This window comes from Suncus etruscus, chromosome 15 (genome assembly GCF_024139225.1).
Source record: "Suncus etruscus isolate mSunEtr1 chromosome 15, mSunEtr1.pri.cur, whole genome shotgun sequence".
Classification (NCBI taxonomy): domain Eukaryota; kingdom Metazoa; phylum Chordata; class Mammalia; order Eulipotyphla; family Soricidae; genus Suncus; species Suncus etruscus.
In genome coordinates this window covers 10,212,594-10,236,185 of record NC_064862.1, presented here as the reverse complement: position 1 = coordinate 10,236,185, position 23,592 = coordinate 10,212,594, and the positions used below count along the sequence as shown (strand labels likewise).

General features: G+C 40.4%; 1 pseudogene; it reads left to right on the top strand.

Moving 5' to 3' along the window:
* Nucleotides 1–2,257: 2,257 nt before the first annotated feature.
* LOC126029409 (lipid droplet-associated hydrolase-like) lies at nt 2,258–2,786 on the top strand (annotated as a pseudogene).
* The last annotated feature ends 20,806 nt before the right edge of the window (nt 2,787–23,592 follow it).

Genomic DNA, 23,592 nt, shown 5'->3' with positions numbered 1-23,592 from the left:
GTCTGTCATAGATTATTTTAAGCACAAGTATAAAAGAGAGTAACAAAAGATCAGAAGAGGCATGGATTGTCAATTTTCCAAATTAATAGCAGATTTGTAAGACTATATTAAATAGATCTTTGTGTGACTAATTGCATTTATACCTTGGGAAATGAGCTGGTTTAACTTTCATCTTACATACTTTAAATATGTTATTAACATTACATATACTTGATAAGTCTCTTTTATATTTTGAGCACAGTTTCTTTCATTAGGGAATTTGTTCATTTTAAAAGTAGAGAAATGCTTCCCATTATTTATTCCACAGTAAGTCTTCTGATATCGAATAAAGAACTAGCAACTCCAGACTGAGACAGTCCACATAAAATTTTAGGTAAGGTCTCAACAACAGGTGCTCAAACAAAAGGGAGATCACAACTCATAATAGGTGTTGATGATTCTCTATAAACCATCTCTGATCCAGATCCAATGTAGGCACAATCAAAATTCCATTCCCAATTATTCTTTATTTTCGCAGGGTATAAATCTCTCTGGATAAATATTATCTTTATGCTACGGATACTCATGTAACACAATCTTCACAAAAAGTATCTTTGAGAGTTCACATTGCTATAAACTATTCACTAAAATAAAATAAAATATCTTAACATTCTTTTCTTTTAAATAATGCATATTTGTCATTGTTTATATCAAAAACTTTATAAAAGTAATAGGGGGTGTCTGTTAATTATTGATATACATTTTGAGTAAGTATAGAATAGTTTGGGGGGGGATGTGCTCTTAACCACTGCTCAATAGATGGTTAAAATTGGAGCTATTTAGGTGCCTACAGGGCCAATTCTTGGAGTGCTCTAAGGATTTTGTCGTGTTGATGATCAAATTTACCTTCACCTTCATACCAACTTTCTGGCCCCAGCATGTCAGAGTTTCAAGAAGAAACAATTAACATATACAAAATACATGTGTCAATAAGACAATAAAAGATCACTGAAATTAAAATGTTTTGGTTAATAAGAAAAATAATTTCATAAGAAATTATCATCAGTTTGTAGTAGCATTGAGTTGGGGTAATCTGTCATGTGCAGGCCACAACACAAATCAGCATGTTATGTGCACTAAAAAACTTGTGACAAAAGGTAAAACAGGTACACCTAGGGTAAAAGGCAGCTGTGTGATAGTGAGAACAAAAATACTGAACAATAACAAACACTTGATAGTGGAATTTTGGAACAAATTAATAAACAGTGGGTGGATTGGAAATAAAGGATATTAACCAGGCAAGACAAAGACATTTGGTGGTGATGATGGAGAAGTTGTACTGATTTCAATATATCAATTATAGTATATCAATACCATGATTTTAAGCATTATTTTAATAACTTCAACAATAAAAAAATAAATTACACTCAGGGTTTGATGTCTTAAAATTTTGTGATGCAAATTAATTTGTAAGAGATCAGAGCTATTTCTTTGTGTTCCAGGCTAGAATTTAACTCAAATTATTACTTCAGTGTGTGATATACTGGCTAGTCTGGAGAAAGATATATTCTCTGAAGACAGAATTAATTATTAGTCAACTCTCCTTTGTATTTTTGTTACTTTTTCTTTTCTTAGATATATGCTCTATAGTGCAATAGTATTGACAAAGTAGATTAAAGAAATAGTAGGTACAAGATTCTTAGAAAAACAGAATAGCAAGTTGTACTAAATTGTCATTTTAAACAAATGTTTGAATCATATAGATATTCTGAAATTCAGAACTACCTGAATATTTTAAAATTATAATAGTAATAGTAAAACACAAAATTACGGGCCAAAGCAGTGGTCTGTCTTGCACACTCTAGCCTGAGACAGACCTCGAATTGATCCCCTGGTATCCCATATGGTCCCACAAGACAGGAGCAATTTCTGAGCACATAGCCAGGAGTAACCCCTGAGTGTCACTCGGTGTGGCCCCAAAACAAAACAAAACAAAACAAAAGAAAATACCAACCAAAAAATCCCACTAAATTAAAATAAATGAGAAAAAAAATTATAAAGTTAGTTCCACAAAACTAAGCCCATATAGACTTAATAATAACAAGGTTCCTATATTGATATCATAATGAAGAGGAAAAAATTTTGTGATTGATATAGTCTATGTATAGCCTAAAAATCTCCTTTTTATGTAGCATAGAATACCGTTTTTAATCTTGCTTTTACATTTAGATTTTTAGCATTAAAAACTTTAATATAGAGCTTTCTATGCCCGCCAGAAATGAACTCAAAATACAAGGAAGAAATTTCGCTGCATGAGAAATTCCTTTTATGTTTTGGAATGACCTCATAAATGATCAAAGTGGCAACTGGCCTAAGCTGCTTAATTTTATTATTACTTGTAATCCAGGTTTTAGTTCATTTTATACGCCATTTATCAAGGCCTTGCACTCTTCAACAAACATTTTCCAGGTTGGACTATCAGACATGATGGGTATGTCATGGCCCCAAAACACAAGATTCTTATAGCCTGAGATGAGTCAAATGCTCATGAAGTCAAGGACATCTATGAGCTCAGTGGTCAAGTAGAGCATTAATCCTGGCTTTTCTAAGAGCTCACATGCCAAAAGATATAAAACTTGGTGGTGACTGGCCATTCAATAGACTGTTATATGACCCTTCAAATTTTGGAAGCTTGCCTAGGAGCTCCCATAATTAGCGACGTTCTGCTCTTTCCAACCATTGACTGCATGCCTGAATCCCTCCATGGAAGGATCGTCACTCTGCTTCTATTGTTAAGACAAGACTAGATAGTATGGCATGATATGACACAGGATAGATATGACAAGTAATAGCTAATTATGATCCAATTATTAATCAAATGTAACTGATGTAACTATTAATGGATAGATGCCTGGGATTCTCATGGTGCATTGCTGTTTTTTGCCTTGGCCTCCACAGCTCCACCCCATTGCCTTATCCCCTTCCACCCTGAGTTTCCCCCAGGCCTTGAGCAGGTCAACACGAACTCTAAGCAGATAAGCAGGATATTTCCATCACAGTCGACCAACAACTCACACATTTGGTAGGATGCGTAATCCACATCAAGTAAGTTCGCTCAAATTTAAAGAATGAAAACACCAGACAGAGAACTCCACTCTTGGGGGAAGCCTGTCCTAATTGTAGTGGAGAATGGGCAGACTGTCAAATTGGACACTGTGCTTAAACCTGGGACTAGAGATTGGTGCATTTTACAAACCCTGAATTCCATATTTAACCTCCTCTTAAGATTCCTTAGGCCTATATAGATGCCTTCCCAAGTGGTCTTAGTCTACATGACAAATCTGGTCACCCCAGATAGCTGGAATCATAAACCTGCTTTGCTGTTTGCATTCCTGTTGAATTTGGAGTCTTTATTTGAGGAGGTGGATTCCCACAGACCCTAACACTATGTTGGTTTCATTTTGCTCTCTATGCTACTGACTACATGTTACTGAAACCTTGTCCAGTATTTATCAAATACTTAATAAATTAAAATTTGCCTTTTGGTTTATTGAATGTGGAGAATTAACATTTTGATCCATATTTCCTTGAATGATTCTGCCTTGCCAGTATAGCCTATCTTGGGGGCCAAGAAATGATGAGATAATAGAAAGAGACAATAAAGTCATAAAGAACATTTATCTAACTTAGATTTTACTATGGAAGTATAAACCATTTATGACCAATAAGTTATAATGAAGACATAAAGATTTTCCAGAAGGAGGCATTTGTCTCTGTGTGAGAAAAAATACCTCATGCTTTGTATCCTCAATTTTTATCAAGAAATGGCTACTATGTAGCATACAGGCTAAAAAGGGATAATTTGTCTAAAATATAAATACTGATGCAAAGAATGAAGACATTGACAGCTAACATTATAGTAGCTGTGTGTTTCTGTCTCTTAGTAATAAGTAGATTAGTGAACAAACACCTTTAAATTTAATGTTTCATATTAGAAGAAAATATTGAGAATCACTTGGCCCTATAATCAATCAATTCATGCTTAAAGGAGGTAAAGTGATTTGATGGATAACCTTTCAGTAACAATATTGCAAACTATGGTGCCTAAAAGAAGGAGAGAGGGGGTTGGGATAGAGGGAGAGTGGGAGAGATAGGGAAGGAGAAAGGAGCAAGTGTATGAAGAAGGGAGGAATGGAGAGAGAAAAGAAAAATGTCTACCACAGGGGGTAAGAGAGATAGCACAGCAGTAAAGCATTTTAGACCTGTATTTGATTCTTGGTATCCCATATGGTCCCCCAGAGCCTGTCACGAGTGATATCTGAATGCAGAGCAAGGAGTAACCCCTGAGTGCTGCCAGGTGTGGCAAAAGAAGAAAAAAAGAAAAAGAAGAAAGGAGAAAGAAAAATGAAAGAAAGGAAGGTGAAGGGAAGGAACGGAAGAAGAAGGAAGAGAAGGAAGGAAGGAAGGAAGGAAGGAAGGAAGGAAGGAAGGAAGGAAGGAAGGAAGGGAAAGAAGAAAAAGAAATAATTGAAATAAAGACTAAAGAAAGAAAAAAGAAGAAAGGAAGGGAAACTTCTTCTACACCTGTCTGCCTCTGCTTCTGAATCCCTGAAAGTTTCCTCAGAGGTCTAGGGAGTGCACCCCAAAAAACCTGCATTTTGAAGCTGCTGAGTAAGTACATTCTGGCTGTGGGGGTCGCTGTTCAATAAGCTGAGGTCTCTGGCCTGTGGCGGCTCCACCCTGCTGTGCCTTTATTCACTCTGAGGACTTCAAGGGAAACTTCTTCTATGCCTGTCTGCCTGTGCTTCTGAATGTCTGAAGATTTTCTCAGAGGCCTAGGAAGTGCACCCCCAAAAAACTGCATTTTGAAGCTACTGAGTAAGTACATTCTGGCTGTGGGGGTTGCTGTCTAATAAGCTGAGGTCTCTGGCTTGTGGAGGCTCTGCCCTGCTGTGCCTTTGTTCACTCTGAGGACTTCAAGGGAAACTTCTTCTATGCTGTTTGCCTGTGCTTCTGAATCCCCGAAGGTTTCCTCAGAGGCCTAGGAAGTGCACCCCCAAAAAACTGCATTTTGAGCCGGTCTGAGTAAGTACATTCTGCTGTGGGGGGTCGCTGTCCAATAAGCTGAGGTCTCTGGCCTGTGGAGGCTCTGCCGTGCTGTGCCTTTGTTCACTCCAAGCACTTTAAGGGTAAACTCCTTCTAGTCTGTCTGCCTGTTGCTTCTGAATCCCCGAAGGTTTCCTCAGAGGCCTAGGGAGTGCACCCCCAAAAAACTGCATTTTGAAGCTGCTCAGTAAGTACATTCTGGCTGCGGGGGTTTGCTGTCTCAATAAGCTGATGTCTTGGCCTGTGGAGGCTCTGCCCTGCTGTGCCTTTGTTCTCTCTGAGGACTGTATACTAGAGGCAGCAGAAGAGTTCGCTTCGTGGCCGTGCACTCTTTTCTAACCAATGAACCCTACCTACAACACGCGAGGAAAAAAACCACACTACAAGCGTGACAATGGGGAAACCTTGCAGGCAAACACCATCCACAGAGAATGAAGACGAAAGCTCTGATGACCTAATACATTCCAACCACCTGATTAACCTTTCAGATAAAGAGTTTAGAATAGAGATATGGAATATGTTCATAGAACTCAAAAAAAGCAAAGATCAATCTGAAGAGAACAGAAAGACAGAAATCAGAAAACTCCAAACTGAAATAACAGATCTGAAAATCATGGTTGCTCAACTAAAAACCTCAATGGATAGCCTCGACAACAGGGTATCAGCAGCTGAAGAGAGAATCAGAGTACTGGAAGATGTGATGCAGAAAAACTCAACACAACAAAAGAAATTGGAAAAGAACCTTAAGACAAATGAACAGACAATGGAAAAAGTACTCAAGGCATGCAAATAGATGAAAATAGAAGGTCTTTGATAAACTCAACAGAAACAACATAAGAATCATTGAGTCCCAGAAACCCAGGAAAGAGATCTCCAGGAAAGAATCAACTGTCAAAGACATCATCAAAGAGATACTCCCAGAGTAAAACACTACCAGTAATCAAATCCTGCATCCCAGAAGAGTACCAGCTAAAAGAGACCCAAAGAATAAACACCCCAAGACATATCCTCGTTACAATGACAAATCTCATAGGGATAGAATACTGAAAGCATCAAGATCAAAAAGGGAAATTACATTCAAAGGAGGATCTCTAAGACTTACAGCAGACATGTCAGAAGAAACACTCAAGGCCAGAAGAAAGTGGTGGGATATTGTGACAAGACTGAATGAAATTAATGCCTCACTGAGAATACTGCACCCAGCCTGACTCACGTTCAGGTTTGAAGGAAGAATACAAAGCTTCATGAATAAACAACAGCTCAGAACTTCATTGATGATAAACCCAGCCTTAAAGGAAAAACTGACAGGTCTACTCTAAGGACAAGAGAGACCAACAAACACAGCAAACTTATCTACAAAGATGACATTAAATTCTATGACAATCATCTCCTTCAATGTCAATGGACTAAATTTACCAATGAAAAGACACAGAGTGGCAAAATGGGTCAAAAAGATGAATCCAAACTTCTGCTGCCTACAAGAAACACATCTGAATAGTCAGAACAAACATAGACTCAAAATCAAAGGCTGGAGGAAAATCATCCAAGCAAACAACACCCTCAAAAAAGCTGGGGTGGCCATATTAAATATCTGATGACACCAACTTTATACTCAGAAAAGTGGTAAGGGACAAAGATGGATGGTATGTACTAATCAAGGGATATGTGCAACAGGAAGGAAATCAGATTATTAAACATAAAAGCACCCAAAAAGAGACCAGCAAATTTATCTAATACAATTACTGACAAATCTGAAAGAAGAAATCAATAATAACACAATAATTGTGGGAGACCTCAACACGGCCCTGCCAACACTTGATAGGTCAACAAGATTGAAAACCAACAAAAAGATTACTAACCCTGAAAAGGGTTATGGAAGAAAGAGGACTAGTAAATATATACAGGACACTCCATCCCAAAAAACCTCGATACACATTCTTTTCAATGTACATGGGTCATTCTCCAGAATAAACTACATGCTGACACAGAAAACATACCCCCATAAAATCAAGAGGATAAAAATCTTGCAGGCTACCTTTGCTGACCACAGGCTCTGAAATTAGATGTGAACTACAAAGCCACACAGAAGAAAAACTTTAACAATTGGAAATTAAACACTCTGCTGCTGAACAAGCAGTGGGTCGAAGATGAAATAAAAAAGGAAATCAAAACTTTCCTGGAAACAAATGATAATGAAGACACAAACTGCCAGAAATCTATGGACACAGCAAAAGCGGTCCTGAGAGGAAAATTTATAGCTCTACAAGCACACATAAGGAAGGACGAAGGAGCATACCTGAATAACTTAATAATGCAGCTAAAAAATTAGAAAATGACCAACAAAAGGAACTAAAAATAGGGAGGACAAAAGGAAATAACAAAGCTGGAAAGTAGAACTCAATGAAGTAGAAACCAAAAAGCAATCCGAATGATCAAAGAAAGCAGAAGCTGGTTCTTTGAAAAAATAAACAAGATTGATAGACCATTGGCAAAACTTACAAAGAAAGAGAGAAATCTGATAACCTGTATTAGAAATGAAAAGGGGGAGATCACGACAGAAATTGCAGAGATCCAAAGAATAATTTGAGACTACTTTGAGAAACTTTATGCTACTAATCATGAGAACATAGAAGAAATGGAAAAATTCTTGGACACTTATAAACCTTCCACATTTAAGTAAGGAGGATGTAGCATATCTAAACACCCCTCATCACTACTGAGGAAATTGAAACTATAATCAAACATCTGCCCAAAAAAGAAAAGCCCAGGCCTCATATGGTTTTCATAATGAATTTTTTTCAAATCTTTCAAGAGGAGCTACTACCAATCCTAGCCAAGATCTTCCATGAAATTGAAAAAACGGGAACAATCCCAAAACAGCTTTTATGAAGCCAACATCACCTTGATACCAAAACCAGACAGAGACACTGCCAGAAAAGAAAATTACAGACCAATATCCCTGCTGAATGCTGATGCAAAGATCTTCAACAAAATCCTAGCAAATAGGATCCAATGCATCATCAAGAAGATCATACACTATGACCAAGTAGGTTTCATCCCAGGAATACAAGGATGGTTTTAACATCTGTAAATCTTTCAACATCATACACAACATGAAACAACAAGAAAAATAAAATCACATGTTCATATCAATAGATGCAAGAAACCATTTGATAAGGTCCAATACACATTCTTGATCAAGACTCTCCAGAAAGATGGGAATAAAAAGGAACCTTTTTCAATCTAGTTGAAGCCATCTACACAAGCCAATGGCAAATATTATCCTCAATGGAGAAAAACTAAAAGCCTGTCCTCTAAATTCTGGTACAAGACAAGGCTGTATGCTCTCACCACTCTTCTTCAACATAGTAATGGAAGTTCTTGCTATAGTGATGAAGCAAGAAAAATATATCAAGGGAATCCAAGATAGGAAAGGAAGAAGTCAATCTCTCAATGTTTGTAGATGACATGATACTCTACTTAGAAAACCCTAAAGACTCTACCAAAAAAGCTTCTAGAAACAATAGATTCGTTATAGCAAGGTGGGAGTCTACAAAATCAACCTACAGAAATCAATGGCCTTTTTATACATCAATAATGATAGGGATGAGAAGGAAGTCAAGAAGGGCAATCCCATTCACATTATTGCTACCCAAACTCAAATATCTTGGAGTCAACTTGACCAAAGACATGAAGGACCTATATAAAGAAAACTATAAATCCCTACTCCAAGAAATAAGAGAGGACACATAAAAATGGAAACACATACCCTGCTCATGGATTGGCAGGATTAACATAATTAAAATGGCAATACTCCCCAAAGCATTATACAGATTTAATGCAGTCCCCTTACAAATACCCATGACATTCTTCAAAGAAGTGGAACAAACACTTATGAAGTTCATCTGGAACAATAAACACCCTCGAATAGCTAAAGCACTCCTAGGGAAAAGGAAAATGGAAGGCATTACTTTCCCCAACTTTAAACTGTACTACAAAGCAATAGTTATCAAAATAGCATGGTATTGGAATAAAGACAGACCCTCAGATCAGTGGAATAGGCTTGAGTTCTCAGACATTGTTCCCCCAGACATACAATTACTAATTTTTAGGAGCAAGAAATCCTTAGTGGAGCAGGGGAAATCTCTTCAACAAGTGGTGCTGGCAGAACTGGTTAGACACTTGCAAAAAAGCTAACATAGATCCCGAGTTAACATCATGTACGAAGGTAAAATCCAAATAGATTAAAGACCTTGATATCAGACCAGATACCATAAGGTTTATAGAACAACAAGTTGGTAAAACACTCCTTGTCCCCGCCAGCCCGACCGCCGCGCGAAACGGGCTCCATTTCTCCGGCTGGGGTCCCTAACCCCCGGCACGGTAAGGACGCCCTCCCGCCAGCCCCGACCGTGCGAACGGCTCCATTTCTCCGGCTGGCGTCCCCTAACCCCCGGCACGGTAAAAACGCCCCTCCCGCCAGCCCCGACCGCGCGAATGGCTCCATTTCTCCGGCTGGGGTCCCCTAACCCCAGAGAGAGTAAGGACGCCCCTCCCGCCAGCCCCGACCGCGCAAAGGGCTCCATTTCTCCGGCTGGGGCCCCCTAGCCCCCGGCACGGTAAGGACGCCCCTCCCGCCAGCCCCGACCACGAACGGCTCCATTTCTCCGGCTGGGGTCCCCTAACCCCAGAGAGAGTAAGGACGCCCCTCCCGCCAGCCCCGACCGCGCGAACGGCTCCATTTCTCCGGCTGGGGTCCCCTAACCCCAGAGAGAGTAAGGACGCCCCTCCCGCCAGCCCCGACCGCGCGCGAACGGCTCCATTTCTCCGGCTGGGGTCCCCTAACCCCCGGCACGGTAAGGACGCCCCTCCCGCCAGCCCCGACCGTGCGAACGGCTCCATTTCTCCAGCTGGCGTCCCCTAACCCCCGGCACGGTAAGGACGCCCCTCCCCCAGCCCCGACCGCGCGAACGGCTCCATTTCTCCGGCTGGGGTCCCCTAACCCCAGAGAGAGTAAGGACGCCCCTCCCGCCAGCCCCAACCGCGCAAACGGCTCCATTTCTCCGGCTGGGGCCCCCTAGCCCCCGGCACGGTAAGGACGCCCCTCCCGCCAGCCCCGACCACGCGAACGGCTCCATTTCTCCAGCTGGGGTCCCCTAACCCCAGAGAGAGTAAGGACGCCCCTCCCCCAGCCCCGACCGCGCGAACGGCTCCATTTCTCCGGCTGGGGTCCCCTAACCCCCGGCACGGTAAGGACGCCCCTCCCGCCAGCCCCGACCGTGCGAACGGCTCCATTTCTCCAGCTGGCGTCCCCTAACCCCCCACGGTATGGACGCCCCTCCCCCAGCCCCGACCGCGGAAACGGCTCCATTTCTCCGGCTGGGGTCCCCTAACCCCAGAGAGAGTAAGGACGCCCCCTCCCCGCCAGCCCCAATCCGCGCAAACGGCTCCATTTCTCCGGCTGGGGCCCCTAGCCCCCCGGCCACGGTAAGGACGCCACCTCCCGCCAGCCCGACCGCTTATGCGAACGGCCTCCATTTCTCCGGCCTGGGGTCCCCTAACCCCAGAGAGAGTAAGGACCCCCCCGCCCGCCAGCACGACACGCGGCGAACGGCTCCATTTCTCGGCTGGGGTCCCCTAACCCCAGAGAGAGTAAGGAACCCCCGCCCGCCAGCCCCGACCGCGCAAATGGCTCCATTTCTCCGGCTGGGGCCCCCTAGCCCCCGGCACGGTAAGGGCGCCCCCTCCCGCCAGCCCCCGACCGCGCGCGAACGGCTCCATTTCTCCGGCTGGGGGTCCCCTAGCCCCAGACAGGAGTAAGGACGCCCCGCCCGCCAGCCCCAATCCGCGTTGCGCACGGCTCACATACCTCCGGCTGGGGTCCCTTTGCCCCCCGGGAAGGTAAGGAAGCCCCGCCGCGTGCCTTGGACCACAGGCAAGGGCTGCTTCGCTCCTGCTGGGGTTCCCGTGTCCCCCGGGAAGGTAGGGAAGGTCCGCCACACCCCACTCTGACCCCGCGAACGGCTGCCCTCCTCCTGCTGGGGCTCCTTTGCCCACGGGAAGGTAGAGAACGTTACGGTCACTCACGCAGACAGCGTGAACGTTGCCTCCCGCCCCCCCGTCGAGAATCTCCTACCTCCCAGAAATAAGCTGGGCAACAATAAGGCAAAGCAACGAATCAGACCACAGAAGGAGCACAAGAGGAGCCAAACTGCAAACAAGCCCACCCAACAGTACCACTATATCCACCCTCAGGGAGGGGACCCATCTCCCACACCACAGAGGATCAAAACAGGCTGAAAGTGGAAGAAACAAGCACTCTAAAGCACAGCAATAAACACAAGGAAATATGGGTTAAATCAAAGAGAATCCTAAGATCTGAAGATATGGAGACAAACCTTAAGATTCCAAGTCGCCAAAACACACAGATCTATCGGGAAAGCAACCTAAAAGCAGCAATGAAGAAGGAAACACAAGAACTAATTAAAGAAATGAGAGAAACTTTAGCTACCGAGTATAAAAACAGCTATGGAGGAACAAATCACCCAAATTAAAGAAGAAATGTTAAAGAGTATGAGAGAGTCCATACAAAAAGAAAGTGAAGGAATTAACAGACCCAAAGTAACAAGCCTTACTAGCAGAAACACAGTGTTGGAGAAGCACATCGAAGAACTCGAAGGAAAACTGCACAACAAAAAATGACCAAGAAAACCAACAAAGAAATAAAAGGCAAAGCACTGGAAGGAAAAAGTCCAATACCTAATGAACAAGGACCAAAAGAAACAATCTAAGAATCGTGGGTATACCAGAAGGAGGAAGGAAATAGGGAAAGGAGAAGAACAAGTAGTCAGAGACATAATAGCAGAGAACTTCCCCACCCTCTTGGAATGAAAACTTCAGGGCAAATCCAGGAAATCAAGAGAGTTCCTGGTAAAATAGATCCCTAATAAAACTACACCAAGACATATAGTAATTCCAAATGGCAAAAAACAAAGAGAAAGAGGAACTTCTTAAGGCAATAGAGAGAAAAAAACCTCAAGTACAAAGGTAGGGACATAAGAATCAAGCAGATCTCCCAATCGAAATAATCCAAGCAAGGAGACAGTGGAACGACATATTTAAACGATCTTCTGAACGAAAGAAACTTCCAACCTAGAGTCCAATATCCGGCCCAAAATTATCATTCATATGGGAGAACAGACTGAAAACATTTTCAAACAAGACCCGAACTAGAACTATTCTTGTCCAACAAAACCGATCCTAAACGACCTACTCAGAGATGAAATTACACAATCCAAACCCCTGATTGTAACAAAAGCCACCCTACACAACACAAACCACACAACAGTCCTCTTCTCTACTAATCTCCCCTAAATGTTAATGGACTAAACTCTCCAATTAAAAGAACACATAGTAGAGAACTGAATTAGGAAAAATAAACCGGACTTCTGCTGTCTACAAAGAAAACACACCTACAGCTACAGGATAAGCATAGGCTAAGAATCAAAGGATGGAAAGTAATTATTCAGGCTAATGGAAAACAAAAAAGAGCAGGGACAGCCATTCTCATATCAGACCAAATTGCATTCAACCTCAAGAAAGTGGTCAGAGACAAAGAGGGTCACTACTTACTGATCAGGGGAACATTAGATCAAGAAAACACTAACCCTGGTCAATATTACTGCACCTAATGTAGAATCAGCAAAATTATGTGAGACAACTGTGGCAAACCTGGAGAAACACATGAAGGGAAATGTGATAAATAGAGGGGACCTCAACACTCCACTATCACCACCTGGACAGATCACACCCAAACAGAAAAATAGCAAAGAAATAAGAGCTCCTGAATGAAAATTAGAAGATTTAGGGCTAATAGACTTATATAGAGCCCTCCACCCCAGAAAGTAGAATACACATTCTTCCTCAAGCCCACATGGAACCTTCTCCAGAATAGACCATGTTTTAGGATACAAAGCCAACACATATATAAGACCACAAGGTAAGGATCATTAGAAGTACCCTCTCAGATCACTATGCAATCAGAGCTCAAAATCGATGTCAAGAGGAAGCAATGGAGAAAAACTAATACCTGGAGATTAAACACATGCTACTCAACAACAGTGGATCAAAGAACAACTCAAGGAAGAAATAAAAGATTCCTTGAGACAAATGACAATGAAGAAGACACATGTCAAAATTTATGGGACTCAGCAAAAGCAGTAATTAGGGGGAAACTCATAGCAATACAGGCCTATGTCAAGAAACAGGAAAATAACAAAACCAACAGTTTAAAGATCACCCTCAAAGAATTGGAACAACAGCAACAGAGAAATCCAACCACATCCAGAAGGCAAGAAATAATAAAACTAGTAGCAGAAATAAACAACATAGAAACTAAGAAAAACAATACAAAAAATCAATGAGACCAGGAGTTGGTTCTTCGAAAAAATAACAAGATAGACAAACCATTGGCAAAAAACTCACCAAAAAAAGAGAGAAAACACCCAAATCAGTAGGATCACGAATGAAAGGGGAGATATTGCAACAGAACCCCAAGAAATACAACTTATCATGAGATCATACTATGAACAACTATACTCAACTAGGCTAGAGAACACAGTAGAAATCGATAGATTCTTGGAAAAACACCCTCTTCCAAGACTGGAAAAGGAAGAATCTAGAGATCCTAAATAGACCAATCACCTCAGAGGAAATTGAAGATGTAATTAAAAAAACTCCCTAAGAACAAAAGCCCAGGCCCAGATGGATTTACAGGTGAATTCTATCAAACATCTCTAAGAAGAGTTACTACCACTTTTCCCTTAGGCTCTTCCAAACCATAGAAAAAACAGGAAATCCTTCCCAACTCCTTTTATGAGGCTAATATCACACTCATTCCCAAAGAAGGCAAAGACAACTACCAAAAAAGAAAACTACAGACCAATCTCACTAATGAACATAGATGCAAAGATACTCAAAAAATCTTAGCAAACCGAATCCAGCACTTTATCAAGAAGATCATACATCAAGATCAAGTGGGATTCATTCAGGAATGCAAGGCTGGTTCAACATACGCAAATCAATCAACATTATACACCACATCAAACAACATGAAAGACAAAAAACCACATGATCATATCAATCGATGCAGAGAAGGCGTTTGACAAAATCCAACATCTTTCATGTTAAAAACACTCAGCAAAATAGGATTAGAAGGAACGTTCCTCAAGATAGTCACAGCTATATATGAAAGCCTACGGGCCAACATTATACTCAATGGTGAGAAACTAGAAGCATTCCCACTAAGATCTAGGAACTAGGCAAGGCTGTCCACTCTCTCCACTCTTATTCAATATAACCCTTAGAAGTCCTAGCGAATAGCAATCCGACAAGAGAAGGAAATCAAAGGAATTCAAATTGGGAAAGAGGAACACAAGCTGTCTCTATTGCGTTGATATGATGATTATACATCGAAAACCCTAAAGAGTCCACAGTAAAACTCCTAGAAACAATTAACCAATACAGCAAAGTGGCTGGATACAAGGTCAATACACAAAAGACAGTAGCGTTTCTATATACAAACAATGAAGCTGAGGAGAGAGAGATTAAAAATACAATTCCATTTAAGATAGTATCAAAAAATATCAAGTATCTAGGAATCAACCTTACAAGAGAAGTGAAAGACCTATACCAGGGAAATTTCAAAATACTTCAGAAAGAAATTGAAGGCGATCTAATGAAATGGAAGAACATCCCATGCTCATGGATAGGTAGAATTAACATAATCAAAATGACTATCCTACCCAAACTCCTATATAGATTTAATGCTATCCCTATCCAAATCCAGACACAATTCTTCAAGAATTAGAACAATCATTCACAAAATTCATCTGGAACCACAAAAGACCCAGGATAGCCAAACAAATACTGAAAAACAAGAAGCTGGGAGGCATCTCCTTACCTAACTTGAAACTATATTATAAAGCCATAGTAATCAAAACAGCATGGTACTGGAACAGAGACAGGACCTCAGACCAGTGGATCAGAACAGAACTTCCCAGACTTAAATCCCCAGATATATAGCCCAACTAATATTTGATAAAAGAGGCAAGAATCTGAAGTGGAAACAAAGAAAGCCTATTTCAACAAATGGTGTTGGTACAACTGGAAAACTCACATGTACGAAAGTGAAAATCACCCATACCTTACTCCTTATACAAAAATCAACTCAAATGGATCAAAGACCTTGAAATCAGACCCGAATCTATAAAGTTTATCGAGAATAAAATTGGCAAGAACACTCGAAGACCCTATAATATCAAAAAGGTCTTTGAGAATGGAGCACCCAATGGCAAGAACGTCTAGCATCAAATATAAACAAATGGGACTACATCAAACTAAAAGCTTCTGCATGGCAAAAGAAACCCTACTTAATACAAGAAGACAGCTAACAGAATGGGAAAAAATTTTTTCACTCGACATATCAGATAAAGGGCTAATATCTAGAACATACAAAGCACTCAGAAAGCTGAGCCCCCCTAAACCCAAACAAAGCTATAAAAAAAATGGGGAGATGAAATGAATAGTACACTTCTTCATGAGGAGAAGAAAGAAGGATGGCCAACAAACACATGAAAACATGCTCACCTTCATCATCATCAGGGAGATCCAAATCAAGACAAACAATGATGATACCACCTTACACCAGTGAGGATGGCTCACATCAAAAAATGACAGAAACAACCTTTGTTGGCGGGAATGCGGTATGAAAGGAACTCTCATCCACTGTGGTGGGAATGCCCCCTAGTCCAACACCTATGGAGGAAAGTCTGGAGAGTCCTCAAAGAACTCAGAATCGAGCTGCCATTTGACCCCGCAATTGCTCTCCTAGGCATATACCCACAAGATGGAAGGACATTCGTTCCAAAATACGTATGCACCCCCACTATTTATCGCAGCACTCAGTATAATAGCCAAATCTTGGAAACCAACCTAGATGTCAACAACAGATGATATGGATCATTAAGATGTCGGTACATATACACAATGGAATATTACATGGCGTTAGAAATGATACAATCACAGACTTTGCAGCAACGTGGATGGACTAGATCATGTTTATGTTAAACGAAGTAAGTCAGAAGACAAAAGATAAACACAGAATGGTAGCACTATTCTGAAACACCTAGAACATATATTTTATACATAACTAATACCTAAGAATCAGATAACAGGGTTTAACAGGGTAGAAACTTACGAACACTGTAATAGTCAACATATACATGGAAGCAAGTGTCCAAAATACATGAAGAGTAGGAATAACGCAACTCTTGACTGGCACATTTTACCGCAAAGAAAACAGTAGCATAGAGAGAACAGGTATGTAATCAGACTACTACAACAAAGGTCCCACAATAACCCCCTTAGAAATCGTTTTAACAGGAACACAAGTATAGAACACCACGGGAAATCACGGAATGCGATGGCAACATACCTTAACACTACGTTTTTACTCCCTTTACCCTTACTATATATTAAATAACCTCTCAGCTTTTATGTCCACAGGCGCCTATTAGATACAAAGGGCGGACAAACTAAGATGGCAACCTCGGGACACCACCACGAGATACCGTACCTTGTTGCACTACGAGATGGCCACAAGAAAACTCTTTAACATACACTTTATCTCTAGGTTAAACCTTCTTTTAGGAATTGTAAGCACTGTGACCAGTCAGACCACCCAAAGCAGTACCCGCGACGTACAGACCTAAACTACAGACTCTAGCCATCGAACACATTCAGCCAAACCAAATTCCCTTGTTATTCTCTCCTTTCTTCTCACTACTTTAGTTTTTTTTTCTTTATTATTATTATTTTTAAATATATATATTTTTTTATATATTTTTTTCCTTTTCCTTTTTTCTTCTTTTCTTTTCTCTTTTTCTCTTCTATTCTTCTCTTTACTTTTTTCCCTTTCTCTTCCCCCTTTCTTTCTACGATATTTTCTCTTTTCTCTTTCTTCATACCCCTCCCATATACCTTCCCCTTTCTCCCCCCCGGAAATCCAAACTACCCTTCACCCCTCAATCCCATCCAGATCTCCCACCATAATGAAACTCTCCACCCTCAGTCCTTAATCTTTTAGGCATCAAGATTGACCTCCTAACAACGAACCAGTACCCAGCACCCAGGGGAGGGGACACCCAGCCGAACCCACACCTCATCTCCTGCAAGAAAAGACAGCCAACTCCCCTGTGGACTCATGCTGCGAGACCCTCCCTACCAACTCCCCAATAAAGTGGACTGTTTCTTGAAACCGGACTTAGGTCCAATAGTATCCCCAATGCAAGAAACTCTTCCAAGACCTCCCTGCTGCAAATTTATACCAATCTGAAGAAGGTCAGGGGGTGAAGATTGGAAGATGCCTGGGAACCCACACACCACGAGAAAAATCCAAAAGACAAAGGGGATAAACAGTACTTCCAACATAGGCATAAGACCTGTAATACACCACCTCTTTACCTGTTCTCCCCCAAATGTAAAGTAGTCTTTTGCACCACTTTGGTCCTTTAAAAACTTCACTAAACTCATTATATTTCCTTTTTTTATTATTATTGTTTATTTTTTTTTAAATGTTTGCCCTACATATACATTTGTGGGCACATGCAATTTTTTTTTTCAATCGTATTTGGGTACGTAACCTATTTATGTTACCCACTCTGTCCACCCCAAATACACCGACAATATAACGGAGCCTCACTTCCCCCCTGCAATGGCACACTAACTAAAGGGGAAATCTTACATAAAAAAAATACAAGAGCTCTTACCTACTAGAGATAGGAGCTCATAGTTGTTTACAATACAGGGATATCTCCTACCTTGAAAATATGTCATGTGGAATCAACTCTAGACCTCAGGGTGATCGGAATCCATTCATGCAGCCTAGAACCCTGGTTCCCAGGCATAGAAAACGGCCACAGCTCTTCACAACAGCTGCAAGAAACAAACTCCATCTGGGACGGCCTCAATACTGCAGGGTCAACAACAAGGGCCAGCGCTAACTTGATATCCCGACAATGAAGAAAAACGTGAACAACTTGACCTTTAGAGCAGTTTAGCCTACTTTACCAGCTAACGACAAGACTAAAGCAGAAGATGTGGCACCCTTTGGTAGGTCCAAAGCCAAGATCGTGATTTACAGGGGACTGGCTGCTAGAAGCACGACCAGACTGTATACATCTTGGGACCAATCAAAAAGCCCTAGTCTAGGCTCTGAACTAAGACCGGCACAATAAGCATGATCCCCAGTACCAAAGGTCTGGCAGAGACAACTGTAATGGAAAGGAGGCTTCTGGAAGCACAAAGAAGGACCACTATCCTAGATGCCATCCTAGGTTCAGTGCAAAGACCAAGATCCACCCACCACAGGAAGACGGATCCAATTGGCACTGAAGGCAACAGAACCTCTAGACTCACAAAGACTGACTTCACCATAAGGCCCACCTCAGGAGTTTGTACAGATACTGAGACCACTCAACACAGAGCTCTGAATGTATCACCCTGGACAAAGCAGAAGTCTTCCACACACAAAAAAACAAACAAAAAAAAAAAAAAAGAAAAAGAAAAAAGAAAAAAACACCACCGGGAGAGTAATGATCCTGAGCAAGCCTAGAACTGATCCCATGACAGTATACTCCAAGGACGGAGAATCCCCATAGCTCATTAGGGCAAGTGAATTCCGTTTCGAATGACCCCAATATTTACTGTGCCAGGGCAGAGGGAAAAAACAAAAATGCAAAAACCACAAAACCCTTGGATATTTTATACATATATAAATATATATATATTTATATATATATATACATTACCTTCATTTTATTATTGTTATTATTAATTTTATTTACCTAGCTATTTTTGTCGATTTCTCGGTTTGGATGTGATTACTGAAATTGTTGTCCCCAATTATTCTTTTTTTTTTGTGTGTGTGTGTGTTTCTATTTTTTTTATTATTTTTTTTTTATTTTTTATTTTTTTTCCTTTCTTTTTTTCGGTTATGTGCTACACCATGTCTCTTATTTCAAGACCACGGTGAGTTTTTTTTTTTTTTTGTTCATATGTTTGTTTGTTTTTGTTTGTATTTTTTTATCAGTTTTTTGTGGTGCTTATCGATATAACTGGAGTCCTCACTGGATATTTGACACTTCTTTTGGTACTGATGGGGTGTTTCACCTTCTTTTTCTCCTACATTATCCAAATCGATGAGGAGAACCTCTAGAAGGATTCTGCCCATTTTTGGGATATTAGACTCTTACCCCAGTTTACTCATTTTCTCCTTTTCAGGCAAAACCACCTAACTTAAACTGCTAGCCCCTGCCCCCACTTAGAGGGGGAAATAAGGGAGGCACCAAGACCAAACTGATGCAAGACTACTAAGTAGTAGGTCAGATACAGAGGGGGATCACATATTCTAGCCACCCTGGGGGTGAGGGAAGAAGAAATGGGAGGTAGGACAAAAACGGAGGTGTAGGGAGGACAATTTAGGGATGGGAATCCCCCCTGATTTTATGTAAATATGTACCTAGAATATTATTGTCAACATTATGTAAGCCACTATGATCAAAATAAAAATTAAAAAAAAACAAAACAAAACAAAGAAACATAAAAAAAAAAAAAACACTCCTTGTCATTGAGACCTAAAGGCATCTTCAAGGAGGAAACTGCACTTTGCAAACTAGTGGAGGCAGAGATCAACAGATGGGAATACATTAAAATAAGAAGCTTCTGCACCTCAAAAGAAATAGTGCCCAGGATACAAAGAGTCACCCACCGAGTGGGAGAAACTATTCACCCAACACCCTTCAGATAAGAGGTAATATCCAAAATATACAGGGCACTGACAGAACTTTACAAGGAAAAACATCTAATCCCATAAAAACGGGGAGAAGAAATGAACAGATACTTTGATAAAAAAAGAAATACAAAATGGCCAAAAGGCACATAAAAAATGCTCTCCTCACTAATTATCAGGGAAATGCAAATCAAAAAAACGATGAGATACCACCCTCACACCCCACCGCAGAGATTGGAGCACATCACAAAGGATGAGAACAATCACTGCTGTCGGGGATGTGGAGAGAAAGAAACTCTTATCCACTGCTGGTGGAATGCCGTCTAATACAGCCTCTATGGAAAACGATATGGAGATTCCCTCCAAAATCTGGAAATTGAGCTCCCATTCGACCCAGCTATTCCCACTTTTAGGGATATACTCTAAGACACAAGAATACAATACAAAAATCCTTTCCTTACACCTATATTCATTGCAGCACTTTTTACCATAGCAAGACTCTGAAAACAGCCAAATACCCTTCAACAAATGAATGTCTAAAGAAACTGTGGTACATATACACAATGGAAATATTATGCAGCCGTCAGGAGAGATGAAGTCATGAAATTTTCCTGTACATGGATGTACATGGAATCTATCATGCTCAGTAAAATAAGTCAGAGAGAAAGAGAGAGAGAGAGAGAGAGAGAGAGAGAGAGAGAGAAACACAGAATAGTCTCACTCATCTATGGGTTTTAAGAAAAATAAAATTCATTTTTGTAACAATCCTCAGAGACAATGAGAGGAGGGCTGGAACACCAGCTCACTCCATGAAGCTCACCACAAACAGTGGTGAGTTCAGTTATAGAAATAATTACACAGAGAACTACCATAATCATGTGAATGAATGAGGGAACTGGAAAGCCTGTCTGGAGTACAGGTAGGGGTGGGGTAGGATGGAGGGAAATTTGGGACATGGTGGTGGGAATGTTGCACTGGTGAAGGGGGTGTTTTTCATATGACTGAAACCTAATCACAATCATTTATGTAATCAAGATGTTCAAATAAAGAAAAAATACTTATCTAAAAAAAGAATAAAGTAGAAAGATAAAGAAGAGAAAAGACAGATGATAGATTGATAGATAAATAGATGATAGATAGAAAGAAAGAAAAGTTATCTATCATAGAGGCAAGCAGAGGGGAAGAGCAGAAAGGAAACAGGAAATTGTTGGCAGGAAATTATGTCAGGAACAATAGAGGAAGTTACTAAACAGCTTCTAGGAAATGTAAAAGATCAGTGAATGTTAATTGTATGCAAGGTCAGTAAGGTTTATGAGTTCATGTGGAAGATACACTTACGTTTTAGCCACGGGAAGCAGAGCGAGGGATCCAGATAGTAACCCCAGAGCAGCACTGAGGCAGAGCTAAAGATCAGCCTGTCCTGACATCATACAGGCCTTTGGCTGAGGTCATCAGTCTCCAGATGATTAGCAAGATGACTCACATGCCCACCTGTCACGCTCTGGCACAGTGTGTCACAGGTCATCGAGTCATCATTTGGTTTGGACACTGATAAGCCCCTGGCCAGAGGGAGTGAACCTCGGGAGTGGTGCTACACTACATATGTCCAGCTCTAGAAGCTTCTGCAAGGTGTGTGGTCCTCTGAATCTCATCTACTTCATCTCCTTCCCCTCCCTCCAGTGCTCCCAGACCTGGAATTGGGTACAGTGGCTGCCCAGGTCAAGTCTGTGCCTACTACATGCACTTGCCCTCTGATTGTATGTGTTTGTGTGTGTGTTTGTTTGTTTGTATCTTCCTTTCCAATTAAAAAAATATTGAAATCATATAATGATTGAAATTACTTAACAATTTGAATCAGTTAAAAGCATAGAGATTTAATGATGATTTTCTATATAGCATATTAGCTATAGATTAAAACGGTGTTCTACTTAGTTTTATAAAGAATTTAATACTCTAGAAATTTTATTTAAATTGTTATAATTTTATAACACTTAAGTAACTATTTAAATAACTCAGTATCATATTGGAATAAATAAGATCATTTTAGCTTCATTTATCTTTAATTGGTTTATAAAACTAACAGAAAGAAAAACAAGTTATTTATCTCTATTCTAGGTGAAAATCTGGTTCCTAAATATATTACATTTTATATCTATAGTGGGTAGATTATGAAATTGGTAGCTTGATTGACATATAGTAGTATTTTTACCTCAAATTTATTATTCAACATTAATTATTGTTTAACAGTAATAGTGTTAAGGGCTTACCTTCTAGCTCAGTCCTGGCAGGAGTTGAGGGATCATATGTAGCAAAAGGGATCAAACACAGGTTAGACAAACACTAGATCTCTCTTCCTTTGGTTTATATAAATAAATTTTATAAGACAAATGCACAAAATTATTATATAAAGAAAATTATTACAATAACACTTATCATTCTAGGTCAATTTACATATTGTATTATTTTAGGTTTGAGTTTTGAATTTTTTCTTTGAAAAAAATATAGGAATATATTTTGAAATATAAGATCAACTACTCATAGAATGTATTTAATAACCTGTTATTTTATTATGCAACAAATTTGTTTGTGTTTGGCCCCATCCAGTTGTACTCAGGGATTCTTACTGCCACTACACAGTGAAATTACTCCTGGTGAGACTTTGAGAGAAAATCAATAACAACTACTAAGTGATATTAACTCTAGCCTCTTATGAAACTCAGATATGTATGTAAAATTTGTTATTTCAATTCTGATAATTATAAAACATACTTTGTGTTTTCACACACTATATCACTCATTTTGTACAAAAATAAGACAATGGCTTGGGGCGGGAGCAGTGGCTCAGGGCATAAGTCCTCTGCCTTGTGTATGCTAAGCCTAGGAAAGACCAAGGTTTGATCCCCCAGCTTCCCTATGATCCCCCAAGCCAGGAGTGATTTCTGAGCACATAGCCAGGAGTAACCCTCTCAACGTCACCAGGTTGTGGCCAAAAAAACAAAAATAAAAAAAAAATAAGAGTGTCATGTTAATTTTTGCTCCCAAAGATGCACTAGGTCTTATTTTCAGGGGATGTCTTATTTTCAATAATAATATGGTACACATTTATTGTTAAATAAAGGAAATTTGTTATCCATATATGGTACAGTAGTACAGTAGTTGTCAGCACAAACCAGACACACTATGATTCCTACAGTATCAAGAATTTGGGGCCGGAGAGATAGCATAGAGGTAAGGTGGTTGCCTTGCATGCAGAGGGATGTGGTTCGAATCCCAGCATCCCATATGATCCTCAGTGCCTGCCAGGGGTGATTTTTGAGTGTAGAGCCAGTAGTAACCTCTGAGTGCTGCCAGGAGTGACCCAAAAACCAAAAATAAAAATAAAAAAGAAAGTACTCATTCCATTGAAAATTAATTTTCTCTCCAGACAGAACCTGGGAGGGCTTATTTTCAGGGGGATATCTTATATTTCACCCAGAAGGAAACTTGTAATTAGGTCTTATTTTCGAAGACATTTCATTTTTGTGGAAACACAGTAATTCTATTTTTGATTCTTAGTTTTTTTTATTTCAAAACCTATGAAATCTTAGAGCAATATTATATTCAGTCTCAGAAATTCTTACTAACACTTTGATACTTAAGTCAGAAAACACTAATACTAA